The sequence below is a fragment of the Lygodium microphyllum genome, chromosome 29, assembly GCF_053477565.2.
Source record: "Lygodium microphyllum isolate KBCC chromosome 29, Lygodium_microphyllum_v1.1.10, whole genome shotgun sequence".
Taxonomy (NCBI): Eukaryota; Viridiplantae; Streptophyta; class Polypodiopsida; order Schizaeales; family Lygodiaceae; genus Lygodium; species Lygodium microphyllum.
The window spans coordinates 99,650,493-99,674,910 of NC_141163.1; positions in this window are offsets into that span (position 1 = coordinate 99,650,493).

A 24,418-nucleotide genomic window follows, 5' to 3' on the forward strand; every position below is an offset into this window, starting at 1 on the left:
TGATAAATGCTTGCTTTGATTCCCGCATGAGATGCATTAGACCCGTACGAGAATAGGACATTAAAAAGGACTAACTACATCATGAAAGATTGGGCTCCCCAAATGCGCGTATCAAGAGAAGACCATTGTATTTAGATGCTATACAATGAATTCATAAATATATAAGACTCAAGCATTGTCAACTTCCCATCCTCGCAATAGTAGGTGAATTTTTCATCATTTCAAAGGTATATGTCGCAACTCGCATGTTTGATAGATTACATGGAAGGAAACTTATTCTAGAAGAGAATCATTTTCAAAGCTCTACAAACTCTCACTAATAGCTCATGCCGTTAGATTGGGAATCTTGATGTTGTGCTTAACTAGTACAAACAATAATCATAAGGATTAAAGACTAAGATGGTTTGGGATCCACCCGATAACCACTACGTTTATCAATCCAAATTTGGGGATCGGGCTAGATACAAAAAACTTCGGGCCTCAAAGACAAGTAGAGAGCTCAAGGGGTTAGGGAAACCTGAGGCAAAGGAAAGACCGATGCTTTCGTACTTGCTGAGAAGAGAGTTAGGTTATCGATCAATATAAGTGCTCAATAGAATTTATATTATTCTTGCATAGTTGTGTAAGACCTTAGCATGTGTCTTAGCCGAAGGTTAAGTAAATTTTGCATGGAATCCCTTAGATCACAAGGGGAAGAGAAAATATACAATGGAAAGGTTATCGAGACTATTCCTGCGATGTTTGGAAAAGAATACCATTGTTTTGTTGATTGATCAAATAACGTCCTAAATGCTTTTGTATTAAACTAATTGTTGGATGTGATTTGGATGGTTATTCCAAGTGCTTGTGTTTGATGGTAAATGCATGGCAAGGTTAATGATGACAAGTTTCCATGGGGAAATAAAGGAGTGTTTTCTTGGAAGATGATACTAGGCTGAATTACGTTGATTGTGCTTAATTGGATTAATTAAGAAAGGATATTTTGCATGGGTGGATCATCTCCAAGATTGCATTGCGGATTAACTCGAGAGGAAACTGCTCAATTCACGGGCCGAAGGTCGAGGGGTGAAAAGGCCAACCCACGGAAGTTGTGTCTCACTCCTAGGTTGCTTGGGGTTAGATGGAGCTTTGGACACCCCTTGCCTAGTCCAAAACGGAGTTGTAGACTGCCGTGAGCCCACTACCCTGAGCCCAACTTCTAGGGTGTTGGAAGATCCTATTGTAGAAAATGGATGGAAATTATGCTGCTAGGTGATTTGGATCAAGTACTTCTTTTGGACAGAAGGGAAATATAATTTATCCTGTATGGGCAAGAGACAAAGATTAACTTGAAGATAAATTAAGAAACTTGTTTGAACATGTTCACCAAAGGACCGCTTGCTCTGTATTTGTATCAATGTTGTAAATTACACAAACGAACCCTATTCCCGAAAAAGGCCTAATTAAGGAAGTTGATTTTAGGTGTTGCACATAAATGTAATAAGACCTAATTAGATAACTAAAGAACACCTATTGAGGGAAGCGGGTAGGCGAAACCCCCGAGGGGACCGTCCTATAGTCGGTAGGGTGGTCCTAGAGAACTAGGAGGCTTCTCACAAGGTTCTATAGTCGTACGACCTTAGGTATTGTTAAGTTAGAACCCTGTTCATTCCGTTTTAGGGGACCAAAATGGGACTATGCCCTACGGGAAAAGAGGTTAAGCGGCGCATCCCTCTCATTTCCCATTCTCTTTGAACTAAGTGCGGTATGGATCTCTTTGGATTGGGTATCTCTGTGTAAAGTAGAATGTCCAAAATTTGACGCTAGAATATTGTTAGGATACCTTAACCCCTAGAAACCCATATTTCAGGTCGATCCTAGTGGGTTTGGCCGTGGACGTTCCATTGCGAGGCGGACTCAAAAAACCTTAGGTGCGACAAACCTAGAAACATTCCATGGGAGTGCCGAGCCACAACACTTAGATTCGTTTCTCGATGGATTGCTAAAATGTACTGGGATAGCCGATAGGTGGGCACGTTACATTTGGTATCAGAGAGAAACTTTGTAATGATGTGTGATTGATTAATGTAATGAAGGAGACCTAACTGTCCTAACTAAAGGGGAAGAGAGAGAGAAGGACTGCAGAAGAAGGGGGAGAGGAGAGAGAAAGGCAAGAAGAAGAGAGAGAAAGAGGAAAAGAGGAAGAAGAAGAGGAAGCCATGAAAGCTTGAGAAGGTGAAAAGAGAGTTTCTTGGTAATTTCTGTCATGCTTTAAAATACCCTCTTACACCTTATATACCGTCATGTGACTGGTATGTTCCCATGCCATATTCCAATGATACCCATTCATTACAAACCATCCCGTCTCATGAAGTTTTTGTCCTAAAAAATAAGGGATGTAGTCATGGACTGTAAGAGTGTGCTGTAGGAAATCAGCCATAACTTTATGTGGGCAACTCCGAATGGGACAATTGAGGTATCATTATGGAGCCCATGAGATGTACTTTCAGCCCATGTGGTTGGGGCGGGGCTGCAATCAGGTCAGAACCAAAACTGGTACAAAATAAAGGGCTGTCCAGGAATTTCTAGTGTGCAGTCCCAGATGGTATGGCTGGAGAAAAACAGCCATAACTTCCACTAGAGAACTCCGGTCAAGGCAAATAAGGTGTCGGAACGGAGCCCTTGAGGTATACTTTCTGGCCATGTATGGAGGGTGGGGCTGAGAGTGGACCAGGACCAAATCTGGTACAAAACAGGTGGCTGTCCAGATGCAGACTACAGCCCAAAACAGGGGTCATGGTGAGCTACCAGCCAACACAGCCTCCTTGAGGTGTGGAAATTCATCCAATATAGATGCTGGGCACCAAGAGGATTCCTCTATTGGTAGGCCTTGCTATTTGATCAAGTATTCATGTATGGAATGGGTGTGGAGTTGCTTTTCACGTTGCCCAATCTCCGCTTTCGGAATGTACTGAATAAGGCCCTCCTCATCTATGGGTGGGAGCTCCTCTACATGATCTTTGGGAGTGCCGATGAAAGGTTTCAATTGGCTCACGTGGAAGACATCATGGATCTTAGTGATGGAAGGGAGTTGGAGGCGGTAAGCCAAATCCCTGACCTTCTTAATGATCTTGTAGGGCCCAAGTCACGGTGTGCCAATTTGTTGCAAGAGCCGTCCTTTAGTGTGGCATAACGGGATTTGGGGACCTTGAGGAGTACCATTTCACCCTCTTGAAATTCAAGGGGTCTTCTTTTTGCATCAGCATGGAGCTTCATGTGCTCTTGAGCCCTTTTGAGGTCTACCTTGCATTGTTAAAGTAGAGCTTGCATGCGGTCTAGCTCTTCTTTCCCCAAGGGGTTGAGCTTTTCATTGAAGATCACGGTAGGAAGGGGCACCCGATAACCATACAATGCTTCGAAGGGAGAGACTCCAATGCTTGAATGGGTGGAGTTGTTGTAAGAAAATTCAGCCAAATGCAGCCATACATCCCAAGAATTCTGCACATCATGACTAAAATGTCGCAAATAAGTTTCAAGCCACTTATTGACTCTTTCGGTCTGCCCATCCATTTGGGGATGATAGGCTGTAGACGGATCCAATTTGGTCCCCATGGAGCTAAAAACGGTCTACCAAAACTGACTCATAAATTTGGTGTCCCAGTCATGTACTATGACTTGGGGCAAGCCATGCAACTTAAAAACATGCTCCATAAACTGAGTGGAAACTTGGGATGTTGTAAACTATGATTTTGTAGGGATGAAATGGGCTGCTTTAGTGAGTCGGTCAACTACCACGTAAATGCTATCCCAATCCTTCTTGGTTGTAGGTAAACCAGTGATGAAATCCATGGTAATGTGGGTCCATTTTCCTTCGGGAATAGGTAAAGGCTGCAATAAACCACCCAGTTTAAGAGAGCTATCTTTATTTTGTTGGCAAGGCACACATCTAGACACAAAGTCTTTTACATCCCGCCATAGGCCTTTCCAATGGAAGATTTTTGAAACTCGATCATATGTTTTGAAGACCCCTAAGTGGCCAGCAATCGGGGAAGAATGCATCTCTTCAAGGATCCTTTGGGTGAAGGGAGAGGCATGGGGAATCACAATACAGCCATGGATCCAAATGAGGCCATTATGGAGCTGATATTGGGAGTTCTCATCCAAGACACCTTGCTGTAATTTCTGGAAAAGAGGGCTGAATTCAGCATCAAGAAAGTATGCCTCTTGGAGCTCTTCAATCCAATCATGGTGGAGTTTAGTGATGGATGAGACTTTGCATGCCCACATGTGAGAGAGTGCATCGGCCACTACATTGTCCTTTCCACGGGTGTGGGTAATCTCAAAGTCATAGTTTTGTAGTGTCGCCACCCATCTACGTTGTTTGGGAGTGAGGTTGGGCTGAGTCAAGAAATATTTGAGCACACAGTGGTCACTTTTTACCTTAAATCTGCTGCCATACAAGTAGTGATGCCACTTTTTGATAGCATGAATGACTGCCAACATCTCCTGATCATAAACATGCAACTCTCTCTCTTTATCATCCAATTTTTGGCTCTCAAATGCTATTACCCCATGTTCCTGCAGCAAAACTGCACCAATAGCCCATCCACTAGCATCACACTGAATGGTAAAATCCTTTGAAAAATCGGGGTATACGAGGATGGGGCTGAGGTGAGCAAGTCTTTCAGCTCTGCTGAAAACTGCGGGCAGCCAGTTCATCCCATAGAAAAGCCTCTTTTTTCAGCTGGCCTGTTAATGGGGCTGCAATGGTGGCATAATGGCGAATAAATCTCCTATAAAAGGAGGAAAGACCAAGAAAACCGCGCAAGGAGGTAGTAGTAGTTGGGGTGGGGCACTCCCGGACACATTGCACTTTTTTAGGATCAGCTTGGATGCCTTTTTCACTAACGATGTGTCCTAAGTACTCAACCTTCATTTGCATAAAGACACACTTGCTTTCTTTGGCAAAGAGATGGTGCTCTCTCAGTACATCAAAAATCTGTCTAACATGCTTCAAGTGCTCATGCATTGACTTGCTGTAAATGAGTATATCATCAAAGAATACCAACACAAACTTGAAAAGCCATGGCTGCAATATCTTGTTCATTAAGCTCTGAAATGTGGCGGGGGCATTTGTGAGCCCAAATGGCATGAGAAGGAAATGATACAAGCCGGCCAGTCCGGAAGGCCGTTTTGACTTCATCACCCGCCCGCATTCTAATTTGGTGGTAACCGGATCGCAAATCAATCTTAGTGAAGTAGCGTGCACCCTTGAGTTTATCAAGCAAGTCATCAATTCGAGGGATGGGGTATCTATTTTTGACGGTGATCTTATTGAGATCACGGTAGTCAATGCACAACCAGAAAGATCCGTCCTTTTTCTTAACCAATAGGACTGGGGAGGCATAAGGGGAAGAGCTAGGCTCTATGAATCCCATCTCAGTGAGCTCCTTGACTTGCTTTGCTACTTCCTCTCTCTCACATTTAGAGAGTCTGTATGGGGGTTTATTGATGGGCTTGGCATGGGGCTCCAAGTCGATCGGGTGATCCACCAATCTTTTAGGGGGAAGGGTAGTGGGAGGCTGAAATAAGTCTTCATACTCAGCCAAAAGTGCTTTTAGTGCTGCATTTTGCTTCCCCAAGGTGTGTTGGTCATCATTATCCTTATGCAAGTGCAAGACAAAGATTTGGGAGCGCTTCTTGAATTCCTTTTTGAGTTGTCTTGCTGTTATGAGCTGAAAATCTGCATTTTCTTTGATTCCCTCCAAGTGTACAAGCTGCCCATGCATTACAAACTCCATGTATAGCTGAGAGAAGTCCATAGAGAATTTTCCTAATTGCTGAAGCCAATCACATCCCAATACAATATCCAGGGGCCCATATCAAGGGTAATCAAGTCCACCTTTGCTGTGTAATTTTCAGCCAGCATGAGAGACACTTTTGTGCATACATGGGAGCTCACTTCCTCATTTCCATTGGCCACTTGAACCTGAAGGGGTTGCTATAATTCAGTGGGAACACATGCCAAACGACTAAGAGTTGATTTATTTACAAAGCTGTGTGTGCTGCCACTATCTATGAGGATGTATACACTCTTGCCATCAATGTTACCATGCACCCGTAAGGTGTTTGGACTCCTAGAGCCAGTCCATGCATCCATGGAGATTGAGCAGGCTGATATAGTGATGGATGAGGGGTGCCAAGGGTCATTCCCAAGCATGTTATCAACGGGGCAGTCACCGGGGTCAAAAGGGAACCCGTCTGGTGAGTCATAAAACTGATCGGGATCAATATTCTCCTCATACTCAGCATTTTTAGCAAGTGTCATGATTTGAGAGCTGTCATGCATGTCCTCTTCCAGCTTGTCACTATCTTCCAGCACATACATGCTATTAAACTTGACAGTGGCATTCTTAAAGGGGCATTTGGATGCATGGTTAGTCGTGTACTTATCCCCGCATTTGAAACACAAGCCTTTGGCTTTTCTATCCTTGACAACTTCAGGAGGAATGAATTTTTGATCGTTGGGACCGAAGCCATTCCTGGCCTTATTTTCAGCATACTTTGGGTCACTTTTGAAGGGTGGTGCTATCCCAAAACTGCCATATTTCCTTTCAGCATTAAAAGTAGGGTAAGTAGGAATTTTGGGGCTGCCATTGCCTGCATTATTGCTGTGATAATTAGTAGCATATGGGGATTGCCTACTAGGGTATCTTTGTTGTCCGACAATGGGCTGTGTGCTCTCATTGCGGTGGTACTTTCGACCATAGCGTTCGGCCAATTCTATGGCTGCAAACAGGGTGGTTGGCTTTTGAGCCATTACATCAGTTGAGAGATGCACATCCAGCCCATAAATGTATTTATGCAATTTGACCTCATCACTAACTGCCTCCACGTACATGGATAAGTTCATAAACTGATTGGTGTACTCCCTCATGGTGAGATTTCGCTGATCAAACTGATACCATTGCCTAGCCAAGCGTTCTTTTTCCATTGGGGAGACAAAAACTTGGATCATATGCATTTTGAACTCTTCCCAATCACGAAACTGCTAGTTTTCTTGCTGAACAAATCTCCACCATGTGTGGGCAAAACATTCTAAGTGAAGGGAGGCAAAAATGATCTTTGCTTCATCGGTACGGGGGTAGATGAGAAAATAGGCTTCCAATTTAGAGGTCCATTCCTCTAGTTCAGCTGGGGATGAGGATTGCCCATTGAATTTTGTAAACATGATCTTGTCACGTAGCTCATTTGGGCCTGGTTGCCCATGAATGCCATGTGCTACATGTTGCCCATACATGCCTTGCTGTCCAAAATTCCCATGGGGGCCATGCTGCCCGTGCATTACATGAGGACCAAATTGCCCATTAGGACCTTGCTGTCCAAAATGTCCATGCTGCCCATTACCATATACATGCTGCCCATTGCCATATGCATGCTGTCCATTGCCATATGCATGCTGCCCATTGCCATATGCATGCTGCCCATGCACTTCGTGCAATCCATGCTGCCCAAGGTTTGCATTGGGGCCATTCCCTTGAGTGTGCAAGTAGCTTCCGTACGGGGGAGTTGGGGTGCCAATGACGGGCTGGAAGGATTTGGAACGGGGGAGGGAAGGAGGGGCTCATCATGCTGAGCGGAGGGCTGACCCGTCTCATAAGTGCTAAGGGGGATCCCATGGGTACCACCAAGACCTTGTGGGCTGCGCCCGGTCTCCAAGGGGGGAGGGCGGTTAGCCTCACGGGGAGGGACATACTCCTTCAGTCGATCCAAGGAGGGGGCAATGGCGGGAATGAGGGCACCCATGTGCTCTATGAGTAAGTCCATCTTAGCCATCATCTCGGAATGATGCTGATCTTGGCGGGTTTCCATCTCCCTGTTGTTAGAAATGCGGGATCTAGAGCATGACATAACCGGAAGCTATGGAGGATGGAAGGAGAAGTGTAGACTCATGATGGAATGGACACTGTTTGTTACACAAGTGAATTAGGTTCCAAGATTGAGACTTGGACTCATAAACACAATCTTGTGTATGTGGACAATGACATTGACACTTTACTGAAATGAAAAGAGTACTATCATTGCATTAAGAAAGAAAGCAAGTACAATGCTTTATAGGAAAGTAGGAAACTGCAGTAGGCACCATTGTGCATATGGGATAATGTACCCTGCATGTCCTTGACCCTGAGACTCCATACAAAGAGGCTGTTTGAGTGTGATTGCTGATTCTCAACACCCCTCCTCAATCACAACTAGGAAAGGCACAAAGTGTGTAGAGGCTGTAATGAGAACCACCTGCAAAGTGTGGGTATACCACAGACATGGCAAAACACCAGAGGCTGTTGCAGAAAAAGCTAAGTGTGGGTACCATAAACATGGTGGACATCCAGAGGCTGTAACAGGGGCCTCACAAAGTGTACAGGGACTGTAATGCCAAGTTACATAAGGAGTTTACAAAGCTTATGGCAGGAAACATTAGGGCAAGGAAAATACAAGGCTATTAAAACAGTCTATCAGAATTATGAGAGTACAAGGACTGATGAGTCTTGTCCTTCCGATCCTGGTGGTCTTCATCTTCATCTTCCTTTGCTTCATTTTCTTCTTCTTCTTTGACTGCGACTAGATAGGCCTTTTGGGATCTCTTTCTTGCGTGGCAGAACTTCTCGGTGTGTCCGGTCCTTTTGCAGAAGTCACAAAAGAGCTGATCTTTCTTGCCTTTGTACCTGTTGCCAACATATAATGCATGCTCATCTCTAGAGGTACTTGGTTCTTCTTTAGTTTTCAGCTTCTTTTCTTCTTCTAATAGTGATGCCTGGATGTCAACAAGTTCAGGATTTGGCATGTTGATTAAAGTTGTTGATACGTTATTATATTCAGGAGGCAAGCTCTTAAGTAGAACACCGATGCAAACATCTTCATCCATTTTAATGTTGATTCCTGCAAGTTGGGTTAGGAGTCCTTCCATGTAATTAAGATGTGTGGCAAGTGATGTGCTGGACTTCATTTCAAGCCTGAAGAATTCAATTAGGAGACCATACTTTGATGATTTAGATTGTGCACCGAACAGGGTGTCAAGTCTTTTCCATGTATCCTGTGAGGTCTCACAGTTATCCACGTGATGGATATAACTGTCATCTAGCTCCAATTTGATAATGGCCTGGGCTCTGTCATCATTCTTTTGCCAAGTAGTTGCAAGGTCCGCGTCCCGAGGTTTCTTCTCTTTGCCATTTGTGATGGCCCAGAGACCCTTCTTCATCAGGATGAGCTTGATGCGGGTTTGCCAAGTGTGGAATCCGACTCCTTTGAATCGAGCATTTGGCGAGTCTTTGCCCATGTTAGATTTACGGGAACAGTAGCAAATCAACTTCAGACTTTATTAGATTTGAGCAACAGAAGAATTGATTGAGAGACACAAGTGCTAAAAAGCACTAACTGAGTGTCAATGAATACCAAATCTGCAAAAGTCTTTTACTCCAAGTGATCTTCCCCTTCTTGATTTGATGCTGATGTCGTCAGATCTGAGTGACAGTACTTTAACGAACTTCAGAGAGTATTGCTCAGTGATTAAAATCACTGTTAATAACTTCAGTGAGAGAAACAGTGAAAAATGTCAAGATTTTGAAGCTTTTGGCTATGGTGGATTTAGGGTTTCTGAGACAGGGGCCTGGTTTTTTGCTTATTGCAGGAGCTACAGTGCATCATTTTTAAAACTTTTTACATATCTAGGAAGCTTATGTCATGGGCTACCAAAGCCCCATGAAGATTGTGCAGATCGTGGTCAGTATAAGGCGCGCAGGTGCCGCGAACAGATTCGGCGCAGATCTGGACAGCGTGGTCGAATTTCTGCAATGCTGGAGCCAGGGAGCATCAATGTCATTGATTGTTGTGCCAAGATGAAACGCCTTGAGCAGAGGAACAACTCTCCAGAAGAAATCGTGGGCTGAAATGGCCTGGTTGAAGAGTTATGGAAGCTCCAAGCAAGGTAGGTCCTGTCTGGCTATGGCAGACACAGAACAGAGATTTGGGATTTTCACAATGCTGAGCTCCAGATGGTCCAATGTCCTGGATTGATGTGATATAGAGAAGCTTTATGAGTTGGGGAATACTTTTCCAGAAGGAAGCTGTAAGAGATTTGACCTGTGGAGTGAGATATAAGCAGTTCAATCTGATAGGGTGCTGCTGGCTATGGCTGCCATGGAAGCTTCAGTGAGAGTAGAGTTGGGAGATGAAGTCATGAGCTGACATTGAGCTGGATGGAGGTTCAGAAGAATCAAGAGAGGCTGGAGAAGCAATGCCATGCCCAACTGGGCTCTGATACCATGTTAGAAATGCGGGATCTAGAGCATGACATAACCGGAAGCTATGGAGGATGGAAGGAGAAGTGTAGACTCATGATGGAATGGACACTGTTTGTTACACAAGTGAATTAGGTTCCAAGATTGAGACTTGGACTCATAAACACAATCTTGTGTATGTGGACAATGACATTGACACTTTACTGAAATGAAAAGAGTACTATCATTGCATTAAGAAAGAAAGCAAGTACAATGCTTTATAGGAAAGTAGGAAACTGCAGTAGGCACCATTGTGCATATGGGATAATGTACCCTGCATGTCCTTGACCCTGAGACTCCATACAAAGAGGCTGTTTGAGTGTGATTGCTGATTCTCAACACCTGTGGCGTTGCTCCAATTCTCAATGTTAATCAGCATGACGCGTCTCATGTTGGCGTAGGGTTTGGTTGAGCAGAGACAAACGATCTATCTCGGGGGCACCTTCTTCAAACAAGTCTTCACGATCCTCTTGGGCTGAACTAGGATCATTCATTGAGGCATGGGAGTCCCTTATTTCACGCTGAAATTCCTCCTGGGCCTTTGCTTTACCCTTGTGGCCTACTATTCCAAGTGCAGTCTACCAAACCCCCTGTTACAGAAATGATGATAACTTGAGCTAGGAACTCCGATTGCTAAACTTTCTGATTCAAATGAAAGCCCTCGATCCCCTATACGAGGCTATGTAAAAATATCTCCGACAGTAAATGATCAGGGCTTTACTGTAATCACTTTTCGTGGGCTAACTGTGTAGGACTGTTGCCTGTCCCACAGTACCTCTGGGCACAAAATTGAGTGTAACTCCCAAACCATAGGGCGGAATGGGGAGCTTTTTAGCTCAGATCGAATGGGAAAATGCCCTCTTCGAATCAAGCTATAGAGCTCACGCTCAATCACACAAGAAGGCTTTGCTGTAATCAATTCTTGCGGGCTAACAGTGTAGGACTGCTGCCTGTCCCACAGTGTCTCTAGGTACAAAACTGAGTGTATCTCCCAAATCGTAGGGCGGAATGGGGAGGTTTTTAGCTCAGATCGAAGGGGAAAATGCCCTCTTTGAGTCAAGCTATAGAGCTTGTGCTCAGTCACACAAAGAGGCTTTGCTGTAATCAATTCTTGTGAGCTGACTGTGTAGGACTGGGTGTCTGCAATACCCTGCAAAGGCTCCCTCAAGAAGCATTCTTTATCCCAATGGTGAGGGTCTTATCCCAGACATCCAAGGCCTCAATGGTGGCTCTCAATGCCCCATAAAGCCATACATTCTTTGCATCCATATCTTATTGCCCCTCTTTTGTCTTGCCACCTCGTGTGGCATCGGGCTTTTTCTCACCCGCAATATACATGGCAGACATTTATTAATTAAACAACCAGCATGAGATGCATTTCTGAAATCAAAATTTTGGGCTTTTCATGAAGTGCATGGAATTGGAATGGGAAATAGGAATAGGGAGCTTACCGACAGTGACTCACTGCCTACTCACCCTTATACAATGGATTTTTTTATCACTTCTTGGCTCAGCCAATTCACAAGAAGCCAAACGGGTTATGAGTAAGCAAAATATAATCACAATGAAGCTTCAGCATGAGTAAAATCCATTTCAGCACTATAAGATCAAAGAGAAATGACTGGGACAATTAATCAGCATGCATTCAAGGTCTGGGTCTCCTATTATCTACTTGGACTCATACATTCTCTCAAACAAATGGATGGGATTCAACAAGAGGCTTAAACGGAGAGAATGAGAGCCAAGAATCAGTTACCTTGAGTCTTTTGGAGAAGAAGGCAGCCACTGATGCCACCTCAGTCCTCCATGAGAGCTCCATTTGATCCCGAATGCTCCATGGCTCCAAAATGGGTATGCTTCCTCAAGAAAGGGTGAAATCAAGCTTGGGGCAGGATGGTTCAGGACCTCTCCATGAGAGTTCTTGCTGAAATGGAGGTCCTACTCCATAGCCATGGCTGCCCACAAGTGTATGCCTTCAAATCTTGCTTGTAATCTTCTTCCCGTTCTTCTTGATGGTTGAAATCTTGAGCAATGTTCAAGAGGGACAACCGGGGACCAAGGAGAGACCAAAATCTTCAGGATTTCTGAGCTTGATGCCAAGGTTCCATGGCTGCCATGGACTGCACCAGACCAGGGTCTCTTGAGTGCCAAAGGGGAGTCCAAGGGCTGAGAAAAATGTCACTGATGCTGCCCAAGAAGGTTGCCAAGGACCAGGACTGAAGCTAGGAAGGAGGGGAGGGCTGGGGGGCTGCTCTGTAGGCCAGAAAGCAGCCCGTTTTTTGCGCCACAAATTTCGGGCTGCTCCTGGGGCCACAAGCAGGGTTGAACAAGGGGGGTGCTACTGCTCAATGTGCTCCTCCCACTGAGGGGAACACCTTAGGACTAGCCAATCTTGCTGAGGAAGAGGAGGGGGAGCAGAATTTCAGAGATTCTTGAGCTGGAGCTTCCATGGCAGCTTGGAAAAAGAGGAGAGAGAAGGTCTTCTTGAAATGTAACTGAGTCTTTGGCCTTCTCTAACTGTGCTGCCCTCCTTTTTTCCAAAAACCCTAAAAACTTGCATGAAAATTAGTGACGACCTGTCAAATTTGTATGTCTGCCTCTAGATTTGTCCTTAGTTCTTGGGAAAGCTCCAAGAAAGGCTGCCACCACAGACTTCAAGAGGGCTGACAGCCTGCCTGAGTACTCCTGTGTACCTGTGAAAGAGATGTAACTGGAGCTTTCTAACTGTGGGAAACTGTGAGAGCCCTAAATCTATGGGGAAAGAGAAGGATCAAGGACAAAGCTCTGATACCACTTGTAATGAAGGAGACCTAACTGCCCTAACTAAAGGGGAAGAGAGAGAGAAGGACTGCAGAAGAAGGGGGAGAGGAGAGAGAAAGGCAAGAAGAAGAGAGAGAAAGAGGGAAAGAGGAAGAAGAAGAGGAAGCCATGAAAGCTTGAGAAGGTGAAAAGAGAGTTTCTTCGTAATTTCTGTCATGCTTCAAAATACCCTCTTACACCTTATATACCGTCAGTGTGACTGGTATGTTCCCATGCCATATTCCCGTGATCCCCGTTCATTACAATTAATGTATGGTTCATAGATGTATCCTTAGCATAATGACCTAAATGGTATGGCTTGATTGTTAGGCACCTTCTGTACCCACAAATGGTGACATGCAAGAGAAGAAATTCCTTCTCAAGAAAATTAAGGCACCCGAGTTTGATGGAGAAGGGATAAATGTCGCAATAGAGGCGGAGATATGGATTGAGTCAATAGATTATTATTTCTCTACTTCGAGAACTGCTGCTACCAATCAAGCAATGATAGCTAAACTTAAGTTAGTAGTTGACCAGACTCAGATGATATGGTGGAAGCAATGGTGCAAAGATCAAGGTGTTTTTGGAGCTGCTATCACTTGAGCTTAACTGAAAGATGCTGTACATGGATGATACCTTCCATCAACCTACCAGACTTTGAGAATGAATGAATTATTCAAGATCAAGTAGCTCAAATTAACCTTGGAAGCTTACTACTCAAAGTTTGTAACCCTACTAAAATATGAGCCACCTATGGATATTGCATAGCAAGTATCCAAGTTTTTCCATGGCCTGAACACTCCTCTAAACCATTGTCTTGAAGCAATGCATCCAACAAACTTGCAAGATGCATTACTTTGAGCAACTCCAATCATTGAAGAACTTAAATCAGGCAATTTAGCAAAGATGATTCCCAAAATCAGGATAAGAGATGCCACTTGTGGGGAGAGATAGGGCACATCTATAGAAGATGTCCCAACCACCGATGTTTTCACTACAATAGCTACGACACGTCCAAGTAGAATGCCGTGATATGGAGCCTCCAAGGAAATGAAGCTACACCAGTGAAGTCTTTGGATATATAGAGGAATTAGAAGAAGACGAAGACTTAGAGCCCACTACATCTCTTTAGGATGATTAGAAATCCTAGGGATTTTATCAACATGTAATACAACTTGTACTGGAATAAACCTTACCCTTGTAATGTTGGGGGTAAAGGCGCCTTTGTCTAGCTGCCAGTGTATTACTACACTGATAGTACCTGCCACTGCACATTGTAGATGGCGGGTGCCTGTCACCATCATCGTCACTTATATTCTTTATTCTTTTAGTGACAATTTGAATAAAAGAAGGCTCGGTCACACATTGTGACTATTGGAGTTCCCATTTATGTCTCTCTCTCTTCTTGCTCTTGCTCTCAACCATAGCTCACTTCCAAGCAAGATTTGATCCTTCTCACCTTTCAAGTGGTATCAGAGTGAGGCTTCCCGACTTCTTGAGCTTGGTTCGTGGCATTTTTAGCTTCCATTCAAATACCTATAGCATTGGGTCTCCTTCCCGGCAGCCACATAGCCGACCTTCTTGAGCTTCCGTCACTCCTCACCTTCCCGAGCACCTTCTCGACCTATTGAGGCACCCTCAGGGCATTGCTACAAAGGTATTGAAGTGTTCTTTTAGTGCTTTTATTCAGTTCTTAGGTTGCAGTCAATCAGGGTAGCCATAGCTCAAAACCTTGGAGCTTGGATCTTGCTCTCTCTTGCATTTGGGCACTTGAGGCTTGTTGTGGGCCTCCCTGGGTACCCCTTGGAGCCTCTAACCACTACCATTGAGGCCACGTGGATGCATAGGAGTAGAAGAAGGGATCAACAAATTTACACAAATTGTTTGGTTGTTCTGGACAGCACACTACAATAGCTCACCTACTCCTTATTGATGGCTATGTCATGCTTCTTCGGGCCTGGCAATGGACTTGGCAATGGTCTCTAACTTTGGTTGAAGCCTCCTTGGTAATTGGCCTCATATTTGGGTCTGATCTGTACATTCTGAGGACTGTTTACAGGAGTCCCATAATCATGTTATGTAGAAGTAACATTAACATCTAATGCTATGCTTGTTTGGGCACTTCTACTTAACTGGTTTGGTGATGCCCGATTGTTTGGGGGATGCAAGGAACATGTTATGCCATCATTATGATTTATTTTATTGCTAAAAATAATCAGTCTTGAATAGTAAATCACTGCTGTACCACAATGGGCTGAAGCCTATTATCTCATGTTTGGTTATGCCTATTGGTTTCAAGCTATGTCTTTGGGATATGCAATGAAATATTGACCTTCGAGGTACGACATCGAGCTTGTCTTTGGTTCTGGATCTTCATTTGAGCTTGAGCTCGGCTTTAGAATGCATTTGATGCTCCATCTTGGATGTACATATGGGATGTATGTTACCTATGTCTGACTGTCTTGACATGCTTGGCCTATGCCACTACTACATGCTACTTACATTGTTTGGAGCCGATTGCTACTAGAGCCTTGTCTTGGCTTGCATCTGGCTTCTAGGAACTTACTTGGGATATTTCTTGGCTTGCTAGAGTTGTATTTGGGATACAATTGATGTCTGTGGATGCTCTAATTGGAGGCTACAGAGCCTATATGCTCATGATGTCTTATTGATGTCTGGTCTTGGATATTTCGTCACTGGTGCTCTCATATGCCCTTCTTGAGCTTCTTGGCTTGATCCATATGGATTTTGTACTAGTGGGAGCATCATTGGATGTTTGACAGGTGGTTTATGCTATTGAGATTTGAGTCTTCTGAGACTGGGATCTTCTTCACTAGGATGTTGAATGGTTGATATGCCGTGGTCTGCGTATACGTACTTGGGCTGATTTGGGCTTCGTACTCCCTAAGCATACACCTCTTTGTGTGAGGTCTTGCCAATGTTGTGTACATTTTTCCCTATTACACAAGGGGTATGCCGGCTTACTGAAGAATTCTTTTGACATGGTTGGGTGTTTGCTTGATGTCCATACAATTGTCATATGCTGATTTATGCCCGCTTGATGCTAGTTATGCTTTGAGAATCAGTGGTTGACTTGGTGCATTGATTTTGCCTACAATTTGCTCTCATTGTACCTGACTGTAATTTATTACAGCAAGCAGTTATGTATGGACTGATGTGGAAATTTCATGCCAAATCATCCTAATTTTATGTATTTCTGAAGGTACTTGGTGGGCAGTATCATTAGCTATCAATTCGTGGTCATTTTGCCTTAGTTTTGGTGGTATTTTTGACTGTTTACAGTAGAAAACAACAAGCAATTTTGAACTGTCTGCACTATTTTGGATTGCATTATGGGTTCTTCTTCCATTGACAGTGCTATCTTCAACATCACTAAGCTTGATGGTATGAATTATGCCTATTGGAAGAGACAAGTTTGGCAGGTATTGGTGCAGAAATCGCAGATAAAGCCACTAAGGATACATGATGAGTAGCCTAAAACTATGACTGATGACGAATGGGATGAGCTTGATGAGTTATGCAAGTTCATCGTCATCTTATCTCTCACTGAACAACAGGTGCATTACAATGTGGTTGAGGAAGCGCAGAGTGCTTGCTAGCTTTGGGATAAAATTAAGAACCTCTATGACAAGAAAAGTCCAGTATGTTAGATGTATTGGCTGAAGCAGCTTATGGATCTGGCATGAAGGAGAATATGACAATGTCTGCTCATTTGAGCCAGTTCCATGCTATTCTCAAGAGCTTGACTTCGCAGGGTATTACCTTTAATGATGAGGTTACTCCATTGTTTTTTCTTGGGACTCTAAGTGAGTCATGGGATGTATTCCGCACTGCATGTGCTCCTGCTACTATTTTGAATTTGCCTAATGTAGAGAGTGCTCTTATGCATGAAGAGATCAACCGTAAGAACTTGGATGCCTCTCGTGTGTCGCATGCTTTGACTGTTAGAGGCAGAGATGGTAATGGCAAGAATGACCGTGAGAATGACCATGGTAGAGACTCACAAAAGTCTAGGTCTAAGTCACGTGGTAAGTCGCACAGCAAGTCTTGTGGGAGAAATGCTAATGTGACATGTCATCATTGCAGCAAAAAGGGTCATATACGGCCACAGTGTCATGAGTTGCGCAATGAGAAGTGCAAAGAGAAGGGGAAAGACAAAGTACATGAAAAGTCCTTTGATCACAGTATTATGCCTACAAAATCCAATGTGAAAATCAAGGAGATAAATGTCATGTAGACTGATGACTCCGATGAGAAGTACATACTTGTAGCTAGTTCTTGTGATGCTACGTTGTTGACTGATGTTCACTCTATGCATGCGTAGTGCTGGCTTTTGGATTTTGGTGCTTCGTTTCATGTTACACCATGCCGTGAGCGGTTCCACTCCTACCGCACTGTCTCTGGTTTAGTTAGCTTGGGTGATGACAGGTCACTTGCTATTGTTGGTATTGGGGATGTACGGCTACAGTTCTCTACTGACAGTACTTTTCTGTTACAGGATGTACGCCATGTACATGTGCTTACACGCAGTCTTATGTCTGCAAAGGGCAGCTTGATGATGCTGGGTTTCATGTTTCATTTGGAGATTCTACCTGGAAGATCACCCGTGGGTAGACTTGTGCTTGCTAGAGGTGCTAATGCTGGCAGCCTCTATCCTCTTGTAGTTGATGGATCCTCTGTTGACCATGTTTTGTTAGTGGGTTCCATCCCACATGTATCTCGTTGGCATGCCCGTTTGGGCCATAGGTCCTTGAAGGGAATGAAAATGCTTTCTGGTTTTGCAGTACTTACCGCCCCTTGATTACGCATGTTTTGATTCATGTGAGCATTGTCTTTATGGCAGACAGACTAGGAATACATATAAGAAGTTTGGTAGGACACGCATGAGTGAGCCCTTGGCGTTGGTACATTCCAATGTCTATGGGCCCATGCCTTGCCAGTCTATGGGTGGTGCAAAGTATTTTGTGACATTCATCGATGATTTTTTGCGTAAATTTTGGGCTTACCCCATTAAGCTTAAGTTCGAAGGAGCCCGATGTCTTGGCTGTATTTTAGAGATGACTTGCATTTGTTGAAAACCACATTGGGCATAGGCTCAAATGCCTTAGGACTGTCAATGGGGGAGAATATGTGTCATGTGATTTTGAGCACCTATGTGACGAGAGGGGTATTAAGAGTCAATTGTCCGCCCCTTATACCCCACCCCCCCAGAATGATTTGGTTGAGCAGATGAATAGAACCATCCAGGAGTGTGTACGTAGTATGCTTAGCCATGCAGGCTTACCACATAGATTTTGGGCTGAGGCAGTCAGTACAGCTGTGCATGCCATAAATAGATCACCTTCTAGTGGTTTGGATTGGGAAACCTCCATCTTATGCGCATCTACGTGTCTTTGGATGTGAGGCATTTTACCATGTGCCCAAAGAAAAGCATACTAAGTTGGATCCTAAGAGTGTCAAATGCATTTTCCTTGGATATGGGGATACAGGTGAGATGGGTTACCGCCTCTGGGATCTGCAAGCATGGAAAGTCATCCACAGCCATGATGTAGTCTTCCATGAAGACAAGATGCATAGGCATCCTGAAAAGGTGGTACAGATATACAGGGTTATATTCTAGGAGGAGCCACGTGCTGCACAGCTAGATGGTCAGCTTGCCCTAGCAGTTAGTACACATGGCCAGGGTGTTGGACATGCAACAAAGCCTGCTTTGTAGTGAGATGGTCTACTAGAGATAGACGTCCCCCTGACAGATTTGAGCCCTTGATGCATTATGTCTTGGTTATAGATGCAAGAGAGCCTCTCACCTATGATGAGGATATGCGCAGGGGTGACAATCACTCCTGGGAGAGGGCTATGCAGTCTGAGATAGACTCCTTACACAAGAATATGACTTGGGATGTGGTTGCCTTGCCTCAAGGCAAGAAGACTTTGCCATGCAAATGGGTGTACAAGTTGAAAAGTACACTTGGAAACCCTAAGCCGGATTATAAGGCAAGACTTGTCGCTAAGGGTTTTAAACTGGAGCATGGAGTTGACTTTGATAAAGTCTTTTCTCCTATGGTCAAGATGACCACCCTACGCTTGGTTTTGGCATTAGTCACGTAGCTTGACTTGGACATGTATCAAATGGATGCCAAGACTGCATTCTTGCATGGGGATTTGCATGATGAGATATACATGGAGTAGCCTAAGGGCTTTGAAGAACCTGGCAGGGAGCACCTAGTGTGCAAGTTGAAGAAAAGTCTTTATGGCCTGAAGCAGGCACTTAGGGAGTGGTATCATAAGTTTGATGCCTTTATGCAGTCACATGGCTACAACATGAGTGCTATGGATTTGTGTCTTTACACGAAGAAAGCCCATGATGGCTCCTTGCTTATTTTGGTACTTTATGTGGATGATATGTTGATAGCAGGGAAAGCTCATGATGAGTTGGATGCTCTTAAATCTGAACTGAAGAAGAGCTTTGAGATGAAGGATTTGGGACATGCCTTTCATATTCTTGGTATGCACATTAAGTGCGACATGCATTAGGGACACCTCTACCTCTCACAGAGGGAGTACATTCATAAAGTCCTTGAGCGTTTCCACATGCAGGACATAAAACCTATTGGCTATCCATTACCTTCTTATGTGAAGGTTTCACAGGTCGATTGTCCATAGGCAAATGAGCAGAGGGCCGAGATGGCCAAAATCCCTTATGCATTAGCTATGGGTAGTTTGATATATGCCATGATAGCCACTCGTCCGGATATTGCCTTTGCATTTGGTGTTGTGGCATGCTATATGGCTACACTTGGAAAAAAGCATTAGGATGCCGTAAAGGGTATCATGAGATACTTAAAGGGCACAGTAGATATGTGTATTTGCTATGGTAGCTAGGATACAGGAGTTATAGGCTATACAGAATCCGATTATGCAAGACATGCAGATAGTAGGAAGTCCACTTTCAGCTATGTCTTTACCTATATTGGAGGTGGCGTTTCTTAGATGTCCAGGGTTCAAAAGTGTACGGATCTCTCTACCATTGAGGCCAAGTATGTTGCAGCCACTGATGCTTGCAAGGAGGCCATATGGTTGGGCCATTTGGTTCATGACCTTGGGATTGATACTATTCCTATGATGCATTCGAATTCTATGAGTGCTATTTAACTAGCCAAGAATTCGGTCTTCCATGCGAAGACAAAACACATTGAGGTGAGGTATCACTTCATATGTGGGGTTGTGAAGAACAAGTTTGTTGACCTTGTCAAGATCTCCACTGACAAAAATCCTACAGATCTGCTCACAAAAAGCCTCACTACTGAGCGCTTTGCCTTCCTGAGGAGATTGATGGGCGTTGGATGAGATGACGTTTTTTTCTCATCCTGTTGTACATGTGTACATTGTACTGTCTTTTTCTTTTTCTTTTTTCACTTCTCACTGGGGCGGATTTTCCTTTAAGTGGGAGGTTGTTGGGGGTAAAGGCGCCTCTGCCTAGCTGCCCGTGAATTACTACACTTACAATATCCGCCACTGCACATTGCAAGTGGTGGGTGCCCATCACCATCACTTTAATCTTTATTCTTTTAGTGACAGTTTGAATAAAGGAAGGCCCGGTCACAGATTGTGATTGTTGGAGTTGCCATTTGTGTCTCTCTGTCTTTTAGCTCTTGCTCTCCACCATAGCTCACTTCCAAGCAAGCTTCAATCCTTCTCACCTTTCATGTAACTACAGTTAACCCAAGTAATATATGTTGTATCTATTTTGAGCTTAGAACTTGCAAGTGATTAGAGATACTTTAGCAAATATGACAGTTATAACTTACAATGAATTTCTCTTAAGTCATTTCTTCTCAACTAATATACATTGGGTCTTTCCAGAATGTCGAAGCTTGGAAGCATTCTTTAGTATTACAAGTAAAGCCAATTGTCCATGGAGCTTAGTCCTGAACTAAGAAGAGGACAATTTGGGAACAAAGTTTCCGAGATAAAGGACCACTTTGATTTGGTAACAGGATCCTAGGACAATTTGGTCTAAAAGAAGAAACTTCTGCAAGACAACCAATAATCTTGTGACCCCAAGTGATAAAGCTCCACGCTATTTTTATTGTAGGGAGTTAGGTCATTTCAAAAGGGAATGCCCAAAGCACCCTAAACATTGATGCTCCAAGTGCCACAACATTGGACACAACTACGTCAATTGTCTTGACAGAACTCAAAGAGAACTTGAACTTACAAGGAATGAAAGTGTACAAGCTCAAGTGATCCAGAATATAGAAGGTACTTAGGAAAAACCTAGAAGATATCCATGAGATGTAACTACAATAAACTTTTCTCTTGTAATCCAGACTCAGATATATCAAATACAATAAGTTGTTATTTCAAAAGACCTTGTGCTTATGAGTGATCAAAATTTCACAACAAATGTGTGATGGATCCTTACCCCACAGGTTCGAGAATGAAATTCCCAGTTCTTCTGAGATGAGGACATCTCGAGTTCTCTAAGGGGGAGAGAATGTAACATTCCGTCATTATACACGGCCCCTATTATTTCAAAAAAATAATTGAATTTTTTTCTTCCACCTTGTTGTTGCTGAAACGTGGCGAGAGGGGAAAGAGGAAGGCATGAGGAATGACTACAATGATAAGGGTGGAAGGGGGAAGCCGACAATGTGGTGGAGCGATAGATGAAAATGATGAGCTTGACCTCGTAGAGGATGTGGGCAATAATGACGACGGGGAGGGAGCACACGTGTGCTACTCTCCCCCCCTTATGCGAGGAATTACCACTTCTTGCCCCCCCTTTTGTTTGCTGAAGTAGAGAGAGAGAGAGAGAGAGAGAGAGAGAGAGAGAGAGAGAGAGAGAGAGAGAGAGAGAGAGAGAGAGAGAGAGAGAGAGAGAGAGAGAGAGAGAGAGAGAGAGAGAGAGAGAGAGAGGGAGAGGGAGAGAGGGAGAGAGAGAGAGAGGAAGAAGAAGAAGAAGAAGAAGAAGAAGAAGAAGAAGAAGAAGAGGAAGAAGAGGGAGAGAGAGAGAGAAGAAGAAGAAGAAGAAGAAGAAGAAGAAGAAGAGGAAGAGGGAGAGAGAAGAAGAAGAAGAAGAAGAAGAAGAAGGAGAGAGAGAGAGAGAGAGAGAGAGAGAGAGAGCCTTTTGAAAAGAGGCTCTTTCTCTTCCCCTCCGAATAGGGTGGCCACAAGCACCTACTTTCCTTTTCCACAAAATTATCCCCCACCAGAGTTTAATTCTCTTCCCAATTTGGCCCCCGCTAACCAAGGAAAAGGTGTGGAAGTCTTGTGTGATTCACATCTAGGGAAGACCAAGATCGGGATGGCCCCCAAGCGGAAGATGTCACATGCAGATGGCAATCACACAATGAAACCCTCGAGCGAGGACATCATTGCCAATCCAACATCGGTACCGGTCGTAAGTAACATATTTCCAAATTGATAAATGCTTGCTTTGATTCCCGCATGAGATGCATTAGACCCGTACAAGAATAGGACATTAAAAATGATTAACTGCATCACAAATATTCAAAAGACTGGATTCCCCAAATGCGCGTATCAAGAGAAGGCCATTGTATTTAGATGATATATGATGAAGAAGACAATAAACTGGGAATAAAGGTATATATAAAGTTCTTATTGTGGGAAACTCATTCCTCATTGGTAGATAGTGTTGAAAATGTGGCTTGAGAGCATTGAGCATTAAAATTTCAAGACCAAGAAGTTAGGTTTACAAAGATGTCGCATTGTGGGAAACTCATTGGGTAGATATGTATGATAGGTGTGACTCAATTGCAAAAGCATGGAAAGTGTTTGGCAAAATTCTTATTTGAGAGATTTCATAATGGACAACAAAGATACATGGCTATGGTGAGAACCATATGGTTGACATGGTCGTATAATACTTCAAGTAGATGCAAGAGCATTGTCTAAAGCCAAACTACAGAGTGTTCACTACCTTCTTTCTCCTATAGTCGTGCCAACCTAGTTGTGGAGGGTCAAGATTATTTTATGGTCATGCAACAAAAAACATTAAATTGATAGTGGATCACTATGCATGTATGCTAGACCTTTTTGCAAGATTGGACTTGTAAAATTTTGCCAAACATTACATGCCCTTCACCTGGCAAACTAATAATAGTCCTATTTAATGTTGCATGGAAGAACTATGAGAAGTTGGAAATGGGAGAGAGATGCTTGCAACGACATGTAGATGTGAACCAAGAAGATGTTGCAACATGTTTGTTGATGGATGACATATAGGCAAGTGTCGGTAGGTTGAGAGATGCAAACAGATGGGGTGACATATACGGAACCACTGATAAGTTAAGAGATGCAGATTGATTGGAAGAATTGAGTATGCAAAGGCAAAGAAAAAGCCTGGAAATGTGAGAATTAAGGTGAACAAAGAATTGCATGAGTTTATATTGGGAATGTCAAAATGAGGATGCATTAGATGTTACATACATATGCTAGAATTAGCCTTGACCCTCAGTTTATGCATCTAATGAATTGAGCATAGCTAGATCCTATAAGCTTGGAAATAATTTGGTATATCTAAGTAATCTAAAAAGCAATGTATTTCAATAAAAGTAGTGAGGTTGTCCCATACCATTGACAATAAATTAGATAACATTTACCATGGTACTATGATTAATATACCCATTATTTATGGTAACAAAGATTTTCTAGGTCCAAAATATTCAATCTTAATATTAAAGGAAAAGGAAATACTAATGTAACAAAAGATGAGAAAATAAGAATAGGAAAGGCATGGAAAAATAACTATGATGCGGTTCTTGAGATTTATGGCAAAGACTAATGGAGAATGAACATAGGCATCATGAAGTATGGAGGTAGTAGATGTTTGGATCCAACACCACCTTGGCCATTAGCTTTAGCATTAATAATAATAATAATAATAATAAAGTCTCTTAACTTATCATGTGTACTTTTATAAATCAAGATATTTACTTATTCTAATGCAATAATCTATGATATCACCATGCTTCTAAATGTAATATAACTATACATGTCGCCAGTAGGAAATTGGTAGTTGACATAAATGGTACAAATAAATTATTATGTGGTCCACCAATGTTTGATGGATTGGTAACTACCCTTAATACTCAGGTGAGACCTTAATATTTTATTTTTGAAGATTTTGTGCATTATTAATGGAGGAGGAGTTGAGTCTGAAAGCCCAAGAAGAAAGCAACATTGGAGATGCTACATTCTTTGCCAATGCAAAAGGAAACACCAATGCAAAAGGCAAAGATGGCTCCTCCACCAAAAATGAT